This window comes from Oncorhynchus mykiss, chromosome 28 (genome assembly GCF_057628025.1).
Source record: "Oncorhynchus mykiss isolate SJ-2025 chromosome 28, ASM5762802v1, whole genome shotgun sequence".
Classification (NCBI taxonomy): domain Eukaryota; kingdom Metazoa; phylum Chordata; class Actinopteri; order Salmoniformes; family Salmonidae; genus Oncorhynchus; species Oncorhynchus mykiss.
The window spans coordinates 13,708,844-13,729,477 of record NC_143049.1 but is presented as its reverse complement, the minus strand read 5'-3'; the positions used below and the strand labels follow the sequence as shown (position 1 = coordinate 13,729,477).

Genomic DNA, 20,634 nt, shown 5'->3' with positions numbered 1-20,634 from the left:
AACTGTTCAAAATGCATATGTTTATTAGGCTACTGTGCAGTCTGACAAATAAACATAGACTACAGTACATGGTAATGTGCCTAATTCCTTACATAAGGGAATGTCCAGACTTTCTCAGTGACCTCAAATACTCATTAACTCTGTCTTTAATGCTTTTTTGGGTTGCATCAGTCATGGGCAGAAACTTCTGAGACACAGTATTAATGATGAACACACAGAGGTTCACTGGTAAAACAGATTTTCCTTGGGATCCATCCCAGTTGGTATTCTGTGTCCACTCGTGGTATCTCTCTTCGGTTACACATCCTTGGAATAGCAGAACAGCGTAACGGTCCGGACGGCCCTTGATGTGCCTGGTGAGCAGTTAGTCAAGGTCTGTTTTCAGAAGTTTAATGGAAATGTCAGGGTGAACCGACAACTTGACAAACCCACCATGTCTGTTGGGAGAGAGCTCACAGGTGTGCCTGACTCTCCGCCAATAACGAGTGACTCTCTGCCAATATCGCCTGGCTCTGGACCAATGCATCAGCTGTCGCCCGTATCTATGCCCTCAGAGAATGTTTCTCTTTATGCTGGTCTGCATTCAATGACTCGATCTAGGTCTTCAAAGTTTGAATCTGATCCATGTGCACCTTCATCAGATGAGCAGAATGGTACCGCCCTGAGCCCCCATTGATTACAGTGGCCTATGATAGTAACAGTAATTAAGAATTAAAAGTGACTGCAACACACAAATGCTGCGTAAAGAAACACATTTTAAGAAACTAACCACTTTCTTGGGAACCAAGGTTTTTTTTTCGGTGGGGCTCTTTGTCCACTGATCTCCACGGATGGTTGTCGGCAAGGTTGTATGCTCTGCAAAAACACATTCACGTTTTTAGTGCACAATTATTGAATTTATTACACAGTATGCCTACCTGTATAGGCTACCTGTATATGATATTTTTTAAAGAAAATGCACTGACACCAAAATACCTTTATGTTTTGGTGATCCTCTCAGCTCCGAAGTCATTTTCAAGTCCTCTGGTGGTTACTGTCCTAACCCTGGAACGGGTAGCGCTATATAAAGAAGCTGGCTTGATGAAAACTATGTCTGTTAGCCGGAAAAGGGTCTGCTCGGACCAAAACACACTGACACCCAAGGTTGCATTGCAAATGAGGGCATAAACTGGGTCAAGGCGCCAGCAGAGTAAGTAGACTTTATGTATTAAAATAAAGGATCAATAAAAGACCTCCAACACCTGCGGTAGGCCTGCTGTAATCTTATAATAATAAAAAAATCTACATGTAGGTCTCCTGATTTAACTTATTATGGCTGGAGGCAGTATTTCGACGTCTGGATGAGAAGCGTGCCCAAAGTAAACTGCCTGTTACTCAGGCCCAGAAGCTAGGATATGCATATTATTGGTAGATTTCCAAAACTAAAAATAATGTCTGTGATTATAACAGAACTGATATGGCAGGTGAAAATCTGAGGAAAATCCATCCAGGAGGTTGGATTTTTTTGATGTGGGTAATTTCAATTGAATGCCAATAGAGTATCTAATTGGTTAGGATCCAGATTGCAGTTCCTATGGCTTCCACTCGATGTCAACAGTCTTTAGATGTTGATTCAGGCTTGTTTTCTGAAAAATGAAGAAGAATGAGACCTTCCTGTCAGTGGACTGTGGAATCATGCAGTGCTGGTTTGCGAGCGTGATCGAGTGCGCGGCCTTTGTTGTTTTTCCTTTCTATTGAAAACACTATTGTCTGATTAAAATATTATCGATAATTTAGACAATTGACAACCTGAGGATTAATTATAAACATCGTTTGACATGTTTTGACGAACTTTACCGGTACTTTTAGGATGAATTTGTCTGCATGTTTTGACCACCTTTGAGCCAGTGGATTACTGAACAAAACGTGCCAATAAAACAGAGTTCTTGGGATATAAAGAGGGACTTTATCAAACAAAATAAACATTTATTGTGTAGCTGGCACTCTTGTGACTGCAACCATATGAAGATCTTCAAAGGTAAGGGGTTTAATTACATCGCTATTTCTGACTTTTGTAATTCCTTTATTTGGTTGTAAAATGTTTGCATGCTTTTGTAAGCGGGGGGCAGTCCTCAGATAATTGCATGGTATGCTTTTGTCGTAAAGCCTTTTTGAAATCTGACAAAGCGTTGGATTAACAAGAAGTTAATCTTTAAGCCGATGTATAACACTTGTCTTTTTTATGAATGTTTATTATGACTATATCTGTATTTTGAATTTGGAGCTCTGCAATTTCACTGGATGTTGTTGAGGTGAGTCGCTAGCGGAATGCTTGCGCAAGAAAGGTTATACCAGATCGAACTTGTTTGGCATCAACTGAAAACATGAATCTGTAATGATACAATTCTCCCCCTTACCCTCCTTCTTGGCAAGAGTCTATTGTCCTGCTAATAGCTCATAATGGGTGGATGGATTGCTTCTTTTGTATTCCAATGTATTGAATAATTGTATTAATTACAGTCAATACCATTACCATTCTCTGACTGGAAACATTGTTTGCAGAGTTTACAATCTAATTTTTAAGTCCTTGTTTAAAAAAGTATGATATTTTGGAGATGATTTCGTTTTCAAATAACTGAAAGTGAGCAGTTGTAATTTGAATAGAGGGAAAAAGGCCATTCTTGAACATGGGGTAAGACGATAGGCCCTTTTCATTTTGTCTGACTTGCCATTCCAAATAAAATTGAATATAATTTGAATATAATTTAAACAGGTCGCTCTCCACCAGACTCTCCACCAATGCCGCCTGGCAATCAACCAAAATCCCAGCATCTACCGTGGGGTATTCAATTTCCAGCGAGACGATTCAAGCCATCGACTCACTGATGGTTGAAGATGATGAGCGATCGACAAAGGCAATCTGGAATCTGCGTGCTGCAAAACCAGTTTGGATTTAAGTATAACTTTTGTATGACTGACACCTTTAGTGAGAGGTCTAATGCTTTAATATTGTAATCATTTCTGCCCTCAGAATATTCAATATATAGATAGGCCCATGTGTACCTTCAACAGATGAACCTCAGCATGTCAGCTAAAGAGATTTAATTAATGAATGCATAAAATCAACCAATGTCAGCCTTTAAATGCTTTATTATCCAAATGTTTAAAGTGCGTGTGAGCAATGGAGAGAATGCATTTGACTGTTAGCGCTTTCAGGAGGAATGGAAAATTGCGTGTCAATTCATAAACCATGTGCCATCAAATCTCTTCCCAACTAGTTTGCAATCTATATGGCTCTCCACCAATAATTACATTTAGAGGATTGGAGGATGCTAAATTAACATCTAAGGGGCATTGACATTAGGGCAAATATGGAAAATGACATGTGCAAGAGACAGTGGTAATATTTTTTCTTTTACAGACTATAATACATGGCATCCAGGTCAGGATAACCAAAACATTTCTTTATGAAAGACTATCATAAAGAATGTTGGTACTTAATCTTAGAGCACGGATCCCATTAGCGGGATCAAATTCGACAACATCCTGTGATTGCGGAGCGCGCCAAATTCAAAATACAAAATCGTTATATTAAACATTCATGAAAATACAAGGGTCATACATGATTCTTTAGCTTAGAATCTTGGTAATCGAACTAAGTTGTCTGATTTACAATAGGCTTTATGGCGAAAGCAGAGCATGCGATTATCTGAGGACAGCGCCCGACAACAACATATGTTTTCAAACCAACACAGGTGTCACAAAATCATAAATAGTGATAAAAAAAATCAATTAGCTTTGAAGATCATCCTCTGTTTGCAATCCCAATGGTCCCAGCTACACAATGAATGGTTGTTTTGTTTGATAAAGTCCTTCTTTATATCCCAAAAAAGTCTAAGCGTCATTCAGTTCAGTAATCCACTCGTTCAACATGCAGACAAAGAAGTCCCAAAAGTTACCTGTAAAGTTCGTCCAAACAAGTTAAACGTTTCTAATTAATCCTCAGGTAGTCTAATATCGAAATAAACAATAATATTTAATACGGAGACTTGTATGTTCAATAGGAAAGGAAAATAACGAAGAGCGCTCCCTCGTTCACGCGCGCAAAGAGACTACTTTTGCCTTAGTGTTCCCCTTGGATAAACCACTATTCCTTGTTGGTTTTTCAAAAAACAAGCCTGAAACCATGACTAAAGACTGTTGACATCTAGTGGAAGCCATAGGAACTGCAATCTGGGAGGCGGAAGTCATAGTTTTCAATAGCTTCACATTTGAAGTGGCTGGGAGCTAAAAAAAAGATTCTAGATGGATTTTCCTCTGCTTTTTGCCTGACAGTTCTGTTATACTCACAGACATTATTGTAACAGTTTTAGAAACTTCAGAGTGTTTTCTATCCAATTATACCAATTATATGCATATCCTGGCTTCTGGGCCTGAGTAACAGGCAGTTTACTTTGTGCACGTCAGACAGGCGGATATTCAGGAAACTAGACCTTGCGCTGAAAGGTTAATTATTTTTATCCAAAGCCATGAGTCACTCAGCTTTACGTAGGTGCCAAGGCTATATGACTGCGCCATCAACTTGATTATTTAGCAGACATCACTTTCTTAAAATCAGTACACACATATATCTTAAGAAAATCATGGAATATAATTGAACGTTTCCGTTTATCTTTCCGTATCTCTTTTAGTTAGTAATATGCTACAGTCCAGTTACAGCTTCTTCTGACCAAGTAGAAACAAACAAATAAGTGTCTTTTTCAGGTGTGCGTGCAGGACAGAGGAATAGTAATTCTTACACTATTGTTATAAATTCAATCACCTTCTTCATTCAGTTTTTCATTCGATTTTGAAGTTGTGCACAATTATCAGTTTCTATTTGGTTTATATCGCCCATTCATTGTCAGTTAGAGACACATTAGCGCCTTGAGACCCAAAAGCATAATCAGTGCTCTAACACCCCCTTGCACTGGTCTGGAGCAATGAAGCAGGGTACCGTACTAAAACAACAAATTACCTCTAAATCCCGCAGCATAATCTCAAAACTTTTAATTGAGGAACCACTGTAGAGGAATTACTTTTGACACTTTCCAAATTTCTAGGTACACCCCACACATCAAGCACCTGTTAAAACTATGACAAACTGGGGTGGACATATGGTTGGCTGTGATGGTAAGCAATTTGCCATCAATATTTTCTGTACCTGGTGACTTTATCAGAAAGTGACAGTCTCTTTCTTTTATTTAATATGGTTTGTTTTAAAGTTTTTTTCATATTTTTCCCTCACAAAATCAGTTACAAACATACACATACGAACAACAATTTACAGAAGCACACAAACAACAACTAATGTACATCGTATCTGCCCAGACCCACATGCTCACACCACAATCCCGAGTGCCTGCATTATTTTTTGCCACATGGCCCATGCTATTTCAATAATCAATCATCATATTTTTCCTGTTGTGCTAATGATGGCGGATTGATTGAGGGAGGAGGATGTCTTCCCTGTAACGCACAGCGTTGAGATTGCCTACAATGACAACAATCTGAGTCCGATGATGCTGTGACACACCGTCCCAGACCATGATGGACCTTCCAGCTCCAAATCGATCCCGCTCCAGAGTACAGGCCTCGGTGTAACGCTCATTCTTTTGACAATAATTGCGAATCCGGCCACCACCCCTGGTGAGACAAAATCGCGACTCGTCAGTGAAGAGCACTTTTTGCCAGTCCTGTCTGGTCCAGCAACGGTGGGTTTGTGCCCATAGGCGACGCTGTTGCCGGTTATGTCTGGTTGACGACCTGCCTTATAGCAAGCCTACAAGCCCTCAATCCAGCCTCTCTCAGCCTATTGCGAACAGTCTGAGCACTGACGGAGGGATTGACGGAGGGAGTGTTCCTGGTGTAACTCGGGCAGTTGTTGTTGCCATCCTGTACCTGTCCCGCAGGTGTGATGTTCGGATGTACCGATCCTGTGAAGGTGTTGTTACACGTGGTCTGCCACTATGAGGACGATCAGCTGTTGTCCTGTCTCCCTGTAGCGCTTTCTTAGGCGTCTCACAGTGCAGACATTGCAATGTATTACCCTGGCCACATCTACAGTCCTCATGCCTCCTTGAGGCATGCCTAAGGCACGTTCACGCAGATGAGCAGGGACACTGGGAATCTTTCTGTTGGTGTTTTTCATAGTCAGTAGAAAGGCCTCTTTAGTGTCCTAAGTTTTCATAACTGTGACCTTAATTGCCTACCGTCTGTAAGCTGTTAGTGTCTTAACGACCGTTCCACAGGTGCATGTTCATTAATTGTTTATGGTTCATTGAACAAGCATGGGAAACAGTGTTTAAATCTTTTACAATGAAGTTATTTAGATTTTTATGAATTATCTTTGAAAGACAGGGTCCTGAAAAAGGGACATTTCTTTTTTTGCTGAGTTTTGAGTCATGTAGTAACCAGAAAAGTGTTATACAAAGATTCTTAAAAGTAGCCACCATTTGCCTTGATGACACCTTGGCATTTTCTCAACTAGCTTCACATGGAATGCTTTTCCAACAGTCTTGAAGGAGTTCCCACATATGCTGAGCAATTGTTGGCTGCTTTTCCTTCACTCTGTGGTCCAACTCATCCCAAACCATCTCAATTGGTTTGAGGTCGGGTGATTGTGGAGGCCAGGACATCTGATGCAGCACTCCATCACTCTCCTTCTTGGTCAAATAGCCCTTACACAGCCTGGAGGTGTTGAGTCATTGTCCTGTTGAAAAACAAATGATAGTCCCACTAAGCCCAAACCAGATGGAATGCTGTGGTCGCCATGCTGGTTAAGTGTGCCTTGAATTCTAAATAAATCACAGACAGTGTCACCAGCACAGCACCCCCACACCATCACACCTCCTCGTAAATGCGTCACGGTGGGAACCACACATGCAGAGATCATCCGCTCAGTTACTCTGCATCTCATAAAGACAGTGGTCGGACTCATCAGACCAAAGGACAGATTTCCACCAGTCTAATGTCCATTGCTTGGGTTTCTTGGCACAAGCAAGTCTCTTCTTCTTATTGGTATCCTTAGTAGTGTTGTTTTGCAGAAAGTCAACCATGAAGGCCTGATTCATGCAGTCTCCTCTGAACAGTTGATGTTGCGATGTGTCTGTTATTTGAACTCTGTGAAGACTTTATTTGGACTGCTATTTCTGAGTTTGATAACTCTAACTTATCCTCTGCAGCAGAGGTAACTCTGGGTCTTCCTTTCCTGTGGCAGTCCTCATGAGAGCCAGTTTCAAAATAGTGCTTGATGGTTGTGTCACGGTCTTCCTCCTCTTCATCTGAAGAGGAGAGGCGAGAAGGATCAGAGGACCAATACGCGGCGTGGTATGTGTTCATAGTGAATTTTAATAAAGAGAACACTGAACACTATACAAAAGAGTAACAAAAAACAATAAACCAAATACGACCGTGAAGCTACAAATGAGACCTGTGCTGACACAAGCCACTAACATAGACAATCACCCACAAACAAACAGTGCAACCCAGGCTACCTAAGTATGATTCTCAATCAGAGACAACTAATGACACCTGCCTCTGGTTGAGAACCATACTAGGCCGAAACATAGAAATGTCCCAAAACATAGAAAAACAAACATAGACTGCCCACCCAATTCACGCCCTGACCATACTAAATAAATACAAAACAAAGGAAATAAAGGTCAGAACGTGACAGGTTTCCATACATTTTTGTACATATACGTTGCTAAAATATGTCAATATATAATTTTTCCGTATGGGATTGATTGTTGTTGATGCAGTTATGACGACACAGAGGTGAAGAAACTAGCAGACGTGAAGTATTTATGAGCATCATGCCTCAGGCGAGAACGAAGTGTTCCCTCGTCTGCCGACCTGTTGGAAATGATCTTTCCCATCAGCCGTGAGGACTCCCTTATTGTTTGACAAAATGACACAAGGACCATCATTTTCCACCCCAGAATGTGTGACTCCCTGGTAGCGGAGCTGTAGAGGCACAGAGATGAGGAAAAACAGGATACAGGGCAGGGGCAGAGAGGCCCTGTTCATACCAGACTCATGTGAACGGCACTCTGCAGACACTGGGCTAGACCTGGGCTGGGGCTCCCCTCTCAGACCTGACTCATGGTGTCTAATGTTGGAGAACTAGACAGTTGAGATGTTCCCATGTCATATTTTCTATTGTGCTTGGCACATGGGACCAGGAGTCACTTTCTCGTTGAAGGCGTGGGTTGTCGAGACGTTGCCACAAACTGTGTGCCAATGTAAATTGTAAATAGGAATTTGTTCTTGACTGACTTGCCTGGTTAAATAAAGGTTAAGTAAAATAACAATTGAAATAAATAAAAATGCAACATGCTGTTGTTGCCCCCATTATCTGGTGACATCAGTTTAGTTTCAGGTGCTTCAATAGTGAAGTAGATTTGATTTGTCTGAATTACCTCATCTGAATTACTTCGATTGACAACCAGATTCTAAATGAATGAATTATTCATAATTATAATGTAATGTGATTCAATATGCAAACAATTTTGCTTTGTTTAACTGTGCCAACACCGTTTCCCACTTGGCAATACTATTCTGATTTTAGCTGATAACAGGCTTGTTGCCTATCCCAGAAATGTCTAAACAAGTGCTGTTAAATGCATTGAAAGGCTGTTTCATTTGCAAAAACCAACATGTCTTTATTGCAAATGAAAGGTCAAGAAACACCACACCTCTCTGTAGCCTCGTGAGCCGTGGGGAAAAGTTGAATTGCCAAAATAACTTGTTTGTGTAACATGGTACACTGTCTACGGCAGCTTTATTTAGCCTGTGAAGGTGACATTAGTCACAGGGACATGAAAGCTATTTCAATCCCTCATGCCAACACCACAATATTTTTTTACGTGGTCGGTCGAGGGGTGACATTCTGTAGAGAGGCAGATGCCCTGGCATATCTGAGTTATGGCGAGGAATCCTGAACGTTGACACAATCACGGAACAGTGTATAAGAATAATTGGACTGATGACGTTCGTTTTTAACCCTGCGTTACTCCACTTTACCTCACCGCCCAATGTTATACTCCACATAGCCCTCGGATTACAAGGTCAGTCACTATTATAAAGACTAACACTGTTGCTAAACATCATGTGAAAATATAACTGCTGCGGGTGGTCTGCGTTCCAGATTCTCTCAGTGAGAGAAGAGGCACTTGGCACATCTCAGCGATGAGCCAGCCCCACGCCAAACACACTCGATAAACTATTGACGAATAGCAATACATTGTGTTTATTGAACGAATGTATCAGAATGTATTGTTTCTTGTCAACCAGGAAACCAGGTTTTAATGTGGACCTTAAAACCTTAAAAATTCCCCAGGCATTTATTTTAACAACAAAGACAGGTGGAAGATGGGAAGTAGGAGAGGGAGGGGATCGCTCCCAAACAAGAAGGGTTTGAGGGAAGTAGGCCAATTAATTTAGGGAATTTTAGATGAGGGACGGACAACACCTTTCATGTTACAGATGCTTCACCTATGTGCCCACTGTGCTAACCCTAATGAGGTGGCACAGCCCTGGGCTTTGTCATGCACACTAAGAGGCATACCTGGGTTCAAATAGCATCTGAAATCTTTCAAACACTTCAACTGAGTTTCATTGAGCTTGCCTGACGGGGGGTGCATGGAAGCAATAGAATTGACCCAAAAGGCCAAACCCTTCCCATCTGGCACTCCAGGCAGGCTCAATCAAATGCTCAAAGTTTTTGAAAGAAAACAACAACAGTTTGAGCCCAGATCTACTGAGAGGATGGGATGTGGTGTGGCCAGCCCTTTGGAATGTGGCTCAGCCTTGGCAAGATCACCTCAAACCGAAAAAGGGGAGCCGGCCAATGAATTTGGATCACTGCAGGGTATACACTCGCTATGCTTCGATGGTTCTTGCTTTGGAAAAATATTTGAAAGTCTGAGAAAGTCATTTTCCTGACCCCATGACCCACCTTCACATGGCATAGAGAAGGTGGCAGAGGAAATGGTGCCGGGTAAACATACACTCCCCTTCATTTGTATTTGGACAGTGAAGCTAACATTTTTAATGTGGCTCTATACTCCAGTATTTTGAATTTGAGATCAAATGTTTCATATGATGCGACAGTACATAACGTCACTTTTTATTTGAGGGTATTTCAATACAAATCTGTTTTACCGTTTAGAAATGAAAGCACGTTATGTATCTAGTCCCCCCATTTGAAGAGGTAATAAGTATTTGGAACATTTAACTTAGTGTATTAAAGTAGTCAAAAGTTGTAATATTTGGTCCCATATTCCTTGCACTCAATGACTACATCAAGCTTGTGACTACAAACTTGTTGGATGCATTTTAAGTTTGTTTTGGTTGTTTTTCAGATTATATTTTGTCCAATAGGAACTGAATAGTGAATTACAGTGCCTTGCGAAAGTATTCGGCCCCCTTGAACTTTGCGACCTTTTGCCACATTTCAGGCTTCAAACATAAAGATATAAAACTGTATTTTTTTGTGAAGAATCAACAACAAGTGGGACACAATCATGAAGTGGAACGACATTTATTGGATATTTCAAACTTTTTTAACAAATCAAAAACTGAAAAATTGGGCGTGCAAAATTATTCAGCCCCTTTACTTTCAGTGCAGCAAACTCTCTCCAGAAGTTCAGTGAGGATCTCTGAATGATCCAATGTTGACCTAAATGACTAATGATGATAAATACAATCCACCTGTGTGTAATCAAGTCTCCGTATAAATGCACCTGCACTGTGATGGCATCTCACTCATCATTATTCATGATTCATTTAGGATTTTTGTTATTTATGGCATTTGTCAAGAATAATTTTAAAGTGTTCAAAAACATCTTATCTACTCAATTAGTAAAAATAAAAAATGTACAACAGTCATCATTCAGTTCATATTGGGCGAAACATAACAAAAAACAACCAAAACGAACTGCATGTAGTCATTGATGTGCTAGGTATATGGGACCAAATACTAAACTTTTGACTACTTTAATACACTAAGTGAAGGTGTCCAAGTGAAATGTTCCAATGCTTATTACTTCTTCAAATGGGGGGACTAGATACATAAAGTGCTTTCATTTCTAAACGGTAAGAGAAAAACAGTGCATTCTGAAAGTATTCAGACCCCTTCACTTTTTAAACATTTTGTTACATTACAGCCTTATACTAAAATGGATTAAATTGTATTTTTTACTTATGTAAATGTGAAATGTCTGTTTTTATTTTTAATACATTTCCAAGCATTACTAAAAAAAACTGTTCGCTTTGTCATTATGGGGTATTGTGCGTAGATTGATGAGGGATATTTTCTATTTCATCCATTTTAGAATAAGGCTGTAACGTAACAAAATGTGGAAAAAGTCAAGGGGTCTGAATACTTTCCGAATGTACTGTATGTATGAAAATACCTTCAAATAAAAGGTGAGGTTATGTACTGTTGCCTTATATGAAACATTTCATCTCAAAACCAAAATGCTGGAGTATAGAGACAAATGTATTGTAGTTTCACTGTCCAAGTTCATTTCCTACAGAAAGTATTCACACCCCTTTACTTTTTCCACATGCTGTTGTGTCACAGACTGAATTTAACATTGATTACATTTAGATTGTTGGTCACTGACCTATACACAATACCCCATAATGTCAAAGTGGAATGATGTTTATCACATTTTTTTACACATTTATTAAAGCTGAAAAGCTGAAATGTCTTGAGTCAAAAAGTATTCAACCCCAAGCTTAAATAAGTGCAGGAGTAAAAATGTGCTTAAAAAATCACATAATACTTTTCATGGACTCAGTCTGTGTGCAATAATAGTGCTCAACATGAATTTTTAATCACTACCTCATCTGTGTACCCCAAACATAACACTTTGTATTAAGGACAAAAGTGAATTGCTTTGAGCTATTACTTTAGTGCCTTGTTCCAAACAGGATGCAAACAGGATACAATTTTCTGTAAGTTCCCTCAGTCGGGCAGTTAATTTTAAACACAGATTCAATCATAAAGAATAGGGAGGTTTTCCAATGCCTCACAAATAAGGGCAGCTATTGGTAGATGGGTAAAACAAATCTGACATTAAATATCCATTTGAGCATGGTGAAGTTATTAATTACACTTTGGATGGTGTATTAATACACCAAGTCACTACAAAGATACAGGCGTCCTTCCTAACTCAGTTGCCGGAGGGTAAGGAAACCGCTCAGGAATTTCACGTGAGGCCAATGGTGACTTTACAGTTTTTTACAATCGCTAGGACCCATTTCTCAATACTTAGGTCACTTTTTCAAAACTCTTCACACAGTGAGTACAACAGCAGTCTATGTGGGATAAACTGTGGATAATTTCTAATTGCTTTGGCACAAAATGCATTCAATGAATACATATTTCAAATTTCATGAATTATTTTCTCACACAGACACAACCAAAACTCTATGTACAGGCCAATTTGCACATGTTTACATACTCTTTTTTACATACTCTTTTCAAAAAGTTCACAGCCTAACATACCACATAATTGAATAAGACAGCAATTTGCACCCTTTCTACAGTAATACCATATTGAAATATATTCCAAATCTAAAAAAAAAAAAAGACTATCAAAACAATTAGACCAACCAGCGCCGATTCTCATTGTAGCTGAACACCTACCCAGGTGTTAGTCTTTCAATTTCATTACCATCTATACAAAAGGGAATACTAGGAATAATTATGTGCTGTAATGTAAACATGGACCCAGCCAGAGATAGAGAAGTGGCTGACAGAGGAAGAAGAGTGGCTGGGAGAGGGAGAGAAGTACATATGCGTTGTGGAAGAAGACTGAGAGGAAGATCAAGAGCTGTAGTCTCAGATGAGATTAGGGCTACTATAATTGATAATGTAATAAATCATGGTCTATCAATGAGAGAGGCTGGTCTGAGAGTGCAGCCAAATCGGCAATGCTCAACAGTGGCATCCATTGTTAGAAATTTCCGGCAAAACAACAGGTAAGATGTGCATTCTGCAAGGGCATCTGACTGAACTGCACTTTACAGAAGTAAATTGAGCAAAGCCTCCAAACCCACTTGTGTGTAATTGTTTTTGTATTTCTGCTTAGGATTCAATGGATACCTCCCACAGGCGGGAGAGGTAGGATTTTCACTGCTGTGCAGGAAACTGCAATCATTGATATGGTCATCAGAAACAATGGTATAAAACTTACAGAGATTGTTGGCAGACAACATTACATTTGGAAATATTCACAATGTAAGCATAACAACCATTTCTAGAGTCCTGAAACAACACCAAGTCAGGATGAAGCAGTTGTACACTGTCCCCTTTGAGAGGAACATTGAACGAGTCAAGCAACTCAGGAACCAATATGTCCAGGTAAGATGACTATAAAATACAGAACTGGTTCTGAACAAAACCAAACAGGGCAGAGGCACACAATGGCATGTTTTTAGGTACAATGTAAACTACCGTAATAGCCTAACTCTTATGTTGCCTTGTGGATTTATTTTAGAGAGTCATGGAGATTAAAGCAAGGCAAACACCCCACATATTCGTCTTTGTGGATGAGGCTGGTTTCTACCTGGCCAAAACACGGCGTCAAGGAAGGAATGTGGTTGGGAAAAGAGCCACAGTGGATGTCCCGGGCCAGAGGGGTGCCAACATCACAATGTGTGCAGCAATATCCTCGAATGGATTGCTGTTACACAAACCACTAATTAGGCCATGCAACACAGTGTCTCATTTCATTCCTGGATGACCTCTATGGAAGGTCGTGCCAGGTGAGGAAAGGGTTGCAGCGAGGCGAAATCGGCCAACGTTTCTAATTGCATGGGACAATGTGGCACTTCACCACTCCTGTGCAGTCAGTGGTTTGCAGCCCATCCCAGGATGGTGTCACTTTTCCCCCCACCTTACTCTCCCTTCCTCAAACCCATAGCGGAATTGTTTTCCTCATGGAGGTGGAAGTTTATGACCACCATCCACATGATCAAATGTCCCTCCTGGACACAATGAATGATGGATGCCGGGACATACTGTATCTGCAGAAGATTGCCAGGGATGGACCAGGCATGCCAACATATTATTTTCTAGGTGCATTGCCCAAGATGACACAAGATGTGATGTGAATGAGAACCTGTGGCCAAATGCAGAAGACAGGGTTGACTAGCATTGGTACTGTATCTGTAGATGGTGTATATACAAGTTCTTGTATTTTGGAATCCCTCAATGCCAAAAAATGACATAAAACCTATTGAAGCATATTGCATCATGTCTGATTCATTCCTGTAACATATACTGCAGTGAACTCTAAACAGTAGAAAGGTGTCACTTGTTTTGTAAAGACATTTTACAAAGTAAAACATTGTGTAATGCTACCTGTTGTTAGTGTTGTTTAGGTCCTTGTTTTAAGGGTGACATGAGTGCTTGTTGGGTGACAACCTTTGCTGGTGTTGTGGAAGAATGAGTTGATTTGAGACTTGTATTATGTGTTTTGGTAGTTTTAGTGCATTCTGGATGTGAAATTAACTGCTGTGCCAAGCTGAAAGTTGGTTAGGATAATTGTGTGAAGAGTTTTGAAAAAGTGACCTAAGTATTGAGAAATGGGTACTAGCGATTGTAAAAAATTTTAAAGTAAAAAAGTAAAACAGTTGTAATGGCTGTGATAGGAGAAAACTGAGGATGGCTCAACAACATTGCAATTACTCCACAATACTAACCTAAATGAAAGAGTGAAAAGAATGAAGCTTGTACAGATTAAAAATATTCCAAAACATGCATCCTTTACGCAAACAAATGTGGCAAAGCAATTAACTTTTTGTCCTGAATACAAAGTATTATGTTGGGGGAAAATCCAATACAACACATTACTGAGTACCACTCTCCATATTTTCAAGCATGGTGGTGGCTGCATCATGTGTATAATCATGAAGGACTGTTGAGCTTTTCAGGATAAAAAAATAAATGGAATGGATCGAAGCACAGGCAAAATCTTAGAGGAAAACCTGGTTCAGTCTGCTTTCCACCAGACACCCGGGAGATGAATTCACCTTTCAGCAGGACAATAACCTAAAACACTTGGCCAAATTTACACTGGAGTTGCTTACCAAGAAGCTAGTGAATGTTCCTGAATGACCGAGTTACAGTTTGTACTTAAATCTACTTGAAAATCTATGGCAAGCCTGAAAATGGTTGTCTAGCAATGATCATCAACCAGCTTTAAAAGAAATGTTGCACAATCCAGGTGTGGAAAGCTCTTAGTGATTTACCCAGAAAGACTCACAGCTGTAATTGCTGCCAAATGAGCTTCTACAAAATGGGTGTGAATCACAGGAGGTTGGTGGCACCTTAATTGGGGAGGACGGGCTCATGGTAATGGCTGGAGTGAAAATTGGTGGAATGGTATCAAACACATCAAACACATGGTTTGATGCCATTCCATTCGCTTTGTTCCAGCCATTATTATGAGCCGTACTCCCCTCAGCAACTTCTACAGGTGTGAATACTTATGTAAATGAGATATTTCTGTAGAATAAACAAGAATTACAGTTAATGTTGGCAAAACAATTTAAAAAGATTTCCATCATATTTTTCCTGGAATATAAAAAAATTCTTGTGAATAGAGATTTACATTAAGAGTGTTGCGCCAACAAGCCTGGTTAGGCTAGCCTACCACATTTTATCAGCGAACATTTTTATCTATGACTGGGAAACTTCCTCCCAAAAATAGTGAAAAGGAAGCCTCAGACAAATAAGAAATTCAGTAATGTAATTTTTTAGAAAGAGAGCAAAGGGCAGACACAGGGCACATAAAAAATAAAAAAAAATCTCACAAAGCTCTAATTTCTTATTTGTTTAAAATGCCTTATGCTAAACGCAGTGATTGGAAATGGTATGTGTTGGAGGGAAGTCATATTTCCACAATGTGGGGAGCTTATATATACAGTGGCAGCTCTTCAATGGTTTCCTTTAGTGGATAAAAAAAAGATGAAAAGAAAAAGGAGGAAAACATACAGTGGGAAAGGATGGGCCATTGAGTTTGTGTATCCACTGACACCAGCCAATGCTGTCAACTAGACCCCCAAACATGTACTTAAGCGAACTGCACACTCCCTTTTCCCCACATCCCATCCCAGAGCCCTTTATATTGTCCACACAATGGAAATCCAAAACACACAAGAAAGATTTTTCCATGCAAATGTGAAATCCATACAGGAAAATAGAAAATATCGTGCAGTTTCAAGTTTCCCCCTGCACCCAAAAACAACAACACATGCTTCTGTAAAATACCCTAACTGCCAGCCCTCTAAGCTACTGCCTCTCAATTAGGTTGCCTAAAGTATATCAACTTGACAAATATGGACGGTTGCAACCTCTTGATTTGTATTGAGCCCTATCCCTAAATCGTTGTTGCTGTGTCCTAAAACTTGCAAAAAAATTGCAGTGGCACAGCATTAATGACAAAAATGTCAGGCCACAGTCAGGAGTTCCAAGTAGTATTTTCTTAGCGCTCTGGAAAAACTACATGTTTCGTTTTGGCCTACAGTGACAATATAATCCACAGTTGTTAAATTCACAAAACAGACAAGTTCACCAAAAAGGCAAAAGGTACAGTATATTTCAACGTTTGCCATAAAGAGATCCCATTTGTTGAAAAACATCTTGTATGACTCTTACTCAGCTAGTCTCAGTGATTTAATGTCATTTTGAAACCAAAGGTAAGCTAATCAAACCTAAGTTTATTGGTTGCGTACCCGGTTGTGCAGACATCGCAGGTGCATCGGAATGCTTATGTTCTTAACTCCAACAGTGCAGCAATATCTAGCAATACAATAAAAAAGAACAAAAAAGAACAAGAAATAAAGACATCAGAATAAGCAATATCAGAACGAGCAATGTCAAATAAATATACACTGTATGTATGTGAATGGTGTGTATGACATTGTGGACAGTATATGAATAGAAAAGGTGTGTACAGCAGTAGTAAATAGCATGAGCCATGACTACAATACAGTATATACATATAAAGTGGGTAAAACAGTATGTAAACATTATTAAAGTGGCCAGCGTTCAATGACTCTATGCACGTTGAAGCAGTCTCTAAGCTGTAGGTTAGAGTACCGGGAGGTAGTCAGCCAGCGACAGTGTCTAAGGTTCAGGAAAGGGTACTGGGCAGAGGCTGGCTAGTGATGACTGTTGAACAGTCTGATGGCCTGGAGATAAAAGCTGTTTATCAGTCTCTCGGGTCCCAGCTTTGATGCACATGTACTGTCTCCATCTTCTAGATGGTAGCGGGGTGAACAGGCCATGGCTCGGGTGGCTGAGGTCCTTGATGATCTTCTTGGCCTTCCTGTGACATTAGGTGCTGTAGATATCCTTAAGGGCAGGCAGTGTACCCCCAGATGATGCATTGGACTGACCGCACCACCCTCTAGAGAGCTGAGCGGTTGCGGGTGGTGCAGTTGCCGTACCAGGCGGTGATACAGGCCGCCAGAATGCTCTCGAGGGTGCATCTGTAGAAGTTGCGAGGGTCTTACAGCCCAAGCTGAATTTCTTCAGCTTCACGAGGTTGAAGAGGCACTGTTGTGTCTTCTTCACCACACTGTCGATGTGAAGAACAATTTAAGGTCCTCAGCAATGTAGATGCAGGAGAACTTGAAGCTTTTGACCCTCATCATTATGACCCCGTCGATGTTGATGGGGGTGTGCTCTCTCCTGTAGTCCACAATCAGTTCCTTCATTTTGTTGACGTTGAAGGATAGATTTTTTTCCTGGCACCACTCCGCCAAGGCTCTCACCTCCTCCCTGTAGGCTGCCTCGTCGTTGTTATTAATCAGGCCTACCACTGCTGTGTCGTCAGCAAACTTGATGATTGAGTTGGAGATATGCGTATGCGACACTTTCATGGGTGAACAGGGAATACAGGAGGGAGCTGATCACGCACCCCTGTGGGGCCCCCGTGTTGAGGATTAGCGTGGCGGAGGTGTTGTTGCCTACCTTTACTACCTGGGGTCAGCCAATCAGGAAATCTAGGACTCAGTTGCACAGGGAGGGATTCAGACCCAGTGCCCTGAGCTTAGTGATGAGCTTGGAGGGCACTATGGTGTTTGCTGAAGGCTGAGCTGTAATCGATGAAAAGCATTCTTACAGAGGTATTCCTCTTTTCCATGTGGGATAAGGCAGTGTGTAGTGCAATGGCTATTGCATCGTCCGTGGATCTGTTGGGGTGGTATGCAAATTGTAGTGGGTATAGGGTGTCGGATAAGGTGGAGGTGATATGATCCTTAACTAGCCTCTCAAAGCACTGCATGATGTCATTTAGTTCAGTTACCTTTGCTTTCTTGGGTACAGGAACAATGGTGGGAATCTTGAAGCAAGTGAGGACAACATACTGGGATAGGGAGAGATTGAATACTGTATGTCCGTAAACACTCCAGCCAGCTGGTCTGCACATGCTCTGAGGACCCGGCTTGGGATACCGTCTGGGCCGGAAACCTTGTGAGGGTTACCACGCTTGAATATCTTACTCTAATTCATGACCCTAGCCACCACAGAGAATGGGACATGGGAAAGGTAGACAATCTGCAATTACTTAAAATCGCTGGGTGGGTCAGTGTTTGGATTAGCTCCTCTTGTATCAGATAATGCGTTCTTGTGTCATATCGCTTCAATTTGCCTTACATTGAAATTACAAAAACACATGGCATGGTGTTAATTAAGATCATGTAGTTCTGGTCCCCATAATTGACTACTTTCTACCATGGTCTGTGTGGTCTGCCATTATTTAATTTTCATGTTTTCTTCTCCCATTTTAAATATGGTCACAGATAGCATCATCACTGGTGTCCCCCTGGACTGGGGACAACAGGGACAGGCCGTGGGAAAGTATATAAAAGTGGCAGTAAAATGATGATCACCCTTCTGATAGGACTGTAATTATTTGTCCCTGAACACCCCCTCCCAGTCTTCTTAGAGAGACTGTCATCTGATACAGTATAATGCTGTAATTGCTTGCTGACCTATAAGGCTGGTTGATCACAGGTTTGTAATTTTACCGTGCAAGTTAAAGTTCAGATACAAAAGGGGGTGTCCCCATCAACAAAAGGGGGTGTCCCCATCAACAAAAGGGGGTGTCCCCATCTGCTTGATTACTGAAATACATAGGATCTGATTCGAAAGTGTAACACGATTGTGCAACATTGAGCACATTTATGGACATTGTGGGCTCCGTCGGCTAATTTTTCACAATTAAATGTTGTGTAACAGTACATGAATGTTGTTCCTTAGTCTAAGTGGAATACATATTCCATTCTTAGAAAATATAATAATCATGCTCCATTAACCTCCAAGCTTTCAGATTTGGCAGAATTCAAGCAGGAGCCACACTTTTCCGTGAGAGCACATTGTTAATGCAAGAGGCTAAAGGAAACAGCACAGACCTCCAAGGACAGATATACATGTCGTCAGTTTTTAAGGCACTACATTTTTTAAGACTGACCCCATAAGTAAGTGGTCACGTATGCGTTTTGGTGTCCCCACTGTAATGCAATATATTTGATTGGCACCTCAATACATGTAAAAAAAAGAATCTATTGGCAAGGGTATCTTTGACAAATTGAGAATTGGCAGAGTTTACCCCACCATACCTAACACGTAACACTTGAGAATGAGTCACTTTACCACACTTTCCATTTGCCAAATACATTTACGTGTTCGGCCACCATGCCAAAGACAACTCATAGATCAGAGAGGGAGAAAGAGCCTGCACATCACTGTGGAAACCCAAACATAAATTCCATTATGAATGTTTTATTTTGAAAAACATTCCTTAATGAACATAATTAATAAAATGTGTGGACTGTCGTTTGTAATGTGTTCAATGCCTGTGGGAGCTCACAGGGTTCCACCCTTCTCTTCTTTGTGTATTAGCTGAGTGTGAGAGCAGAGAAAGACAGGTCCACCTCCTAGACGTGTGAAGTTAGAAGATGAACAGTGTTCATTTGCATCCGTGATAATGCCACATGACCACTGGCCAACTTCATTTACAATCAACAGTTGCATTAAACTGAACTTTAAGTTTCATTTTAATTGATAGTATAGAATATATGATGGAGAAAGGTGATGCTGTAATAGGTGGTGTGATCTCTTATAGGCCTACTTATATAGACAGAGTTATGTTGGTGACATGGTGATAAAAGTAGATCCGTTTGGGTAAGTCTGTATATTCTCGTCATGCGTGAGCATAAAGTATATTTTTGGATACTCTTTTATGTAATTCTAGCATATGTCACATATTGTTTCCATTGGATGGATATCGATATAATATATAAATCTCTTTGAATATAAAAGCAGAGAGAGATTTAAGAATATGGCCTCAGTCACGAACCGAATGTGGGCAATAAACAACAAGTCACGCAAATGTACACTTTACAGGCAACACAGTTGGTGCTTCACTTATCCATTAGGTTCGAGCTTGTTTTCCTCCTTTTCAGTCAGCTACACGTGGTTCCCCCACCACTTCATTTAGAGACGTCAGAAAACTCCCTCCTTGCGTAACTATTACTCCCCAACTAAAACAATATACAACAGATTTTGTACTGGGGCCATTAATGACT

General features: G+C 40.5%; 1 pseudogene; it reads left to right on the top strand.

The window, feature by feature from the left end:
- Positions 1-12,829: 12,829 nt before the first annotated feature.
- Positions 12,830-14,131, top strand: LOC149970726 (uncharacterized; annotated as a pseudogene).
- Positions 14,132-20,634: the final 6,503 nt, after the last annotated feature.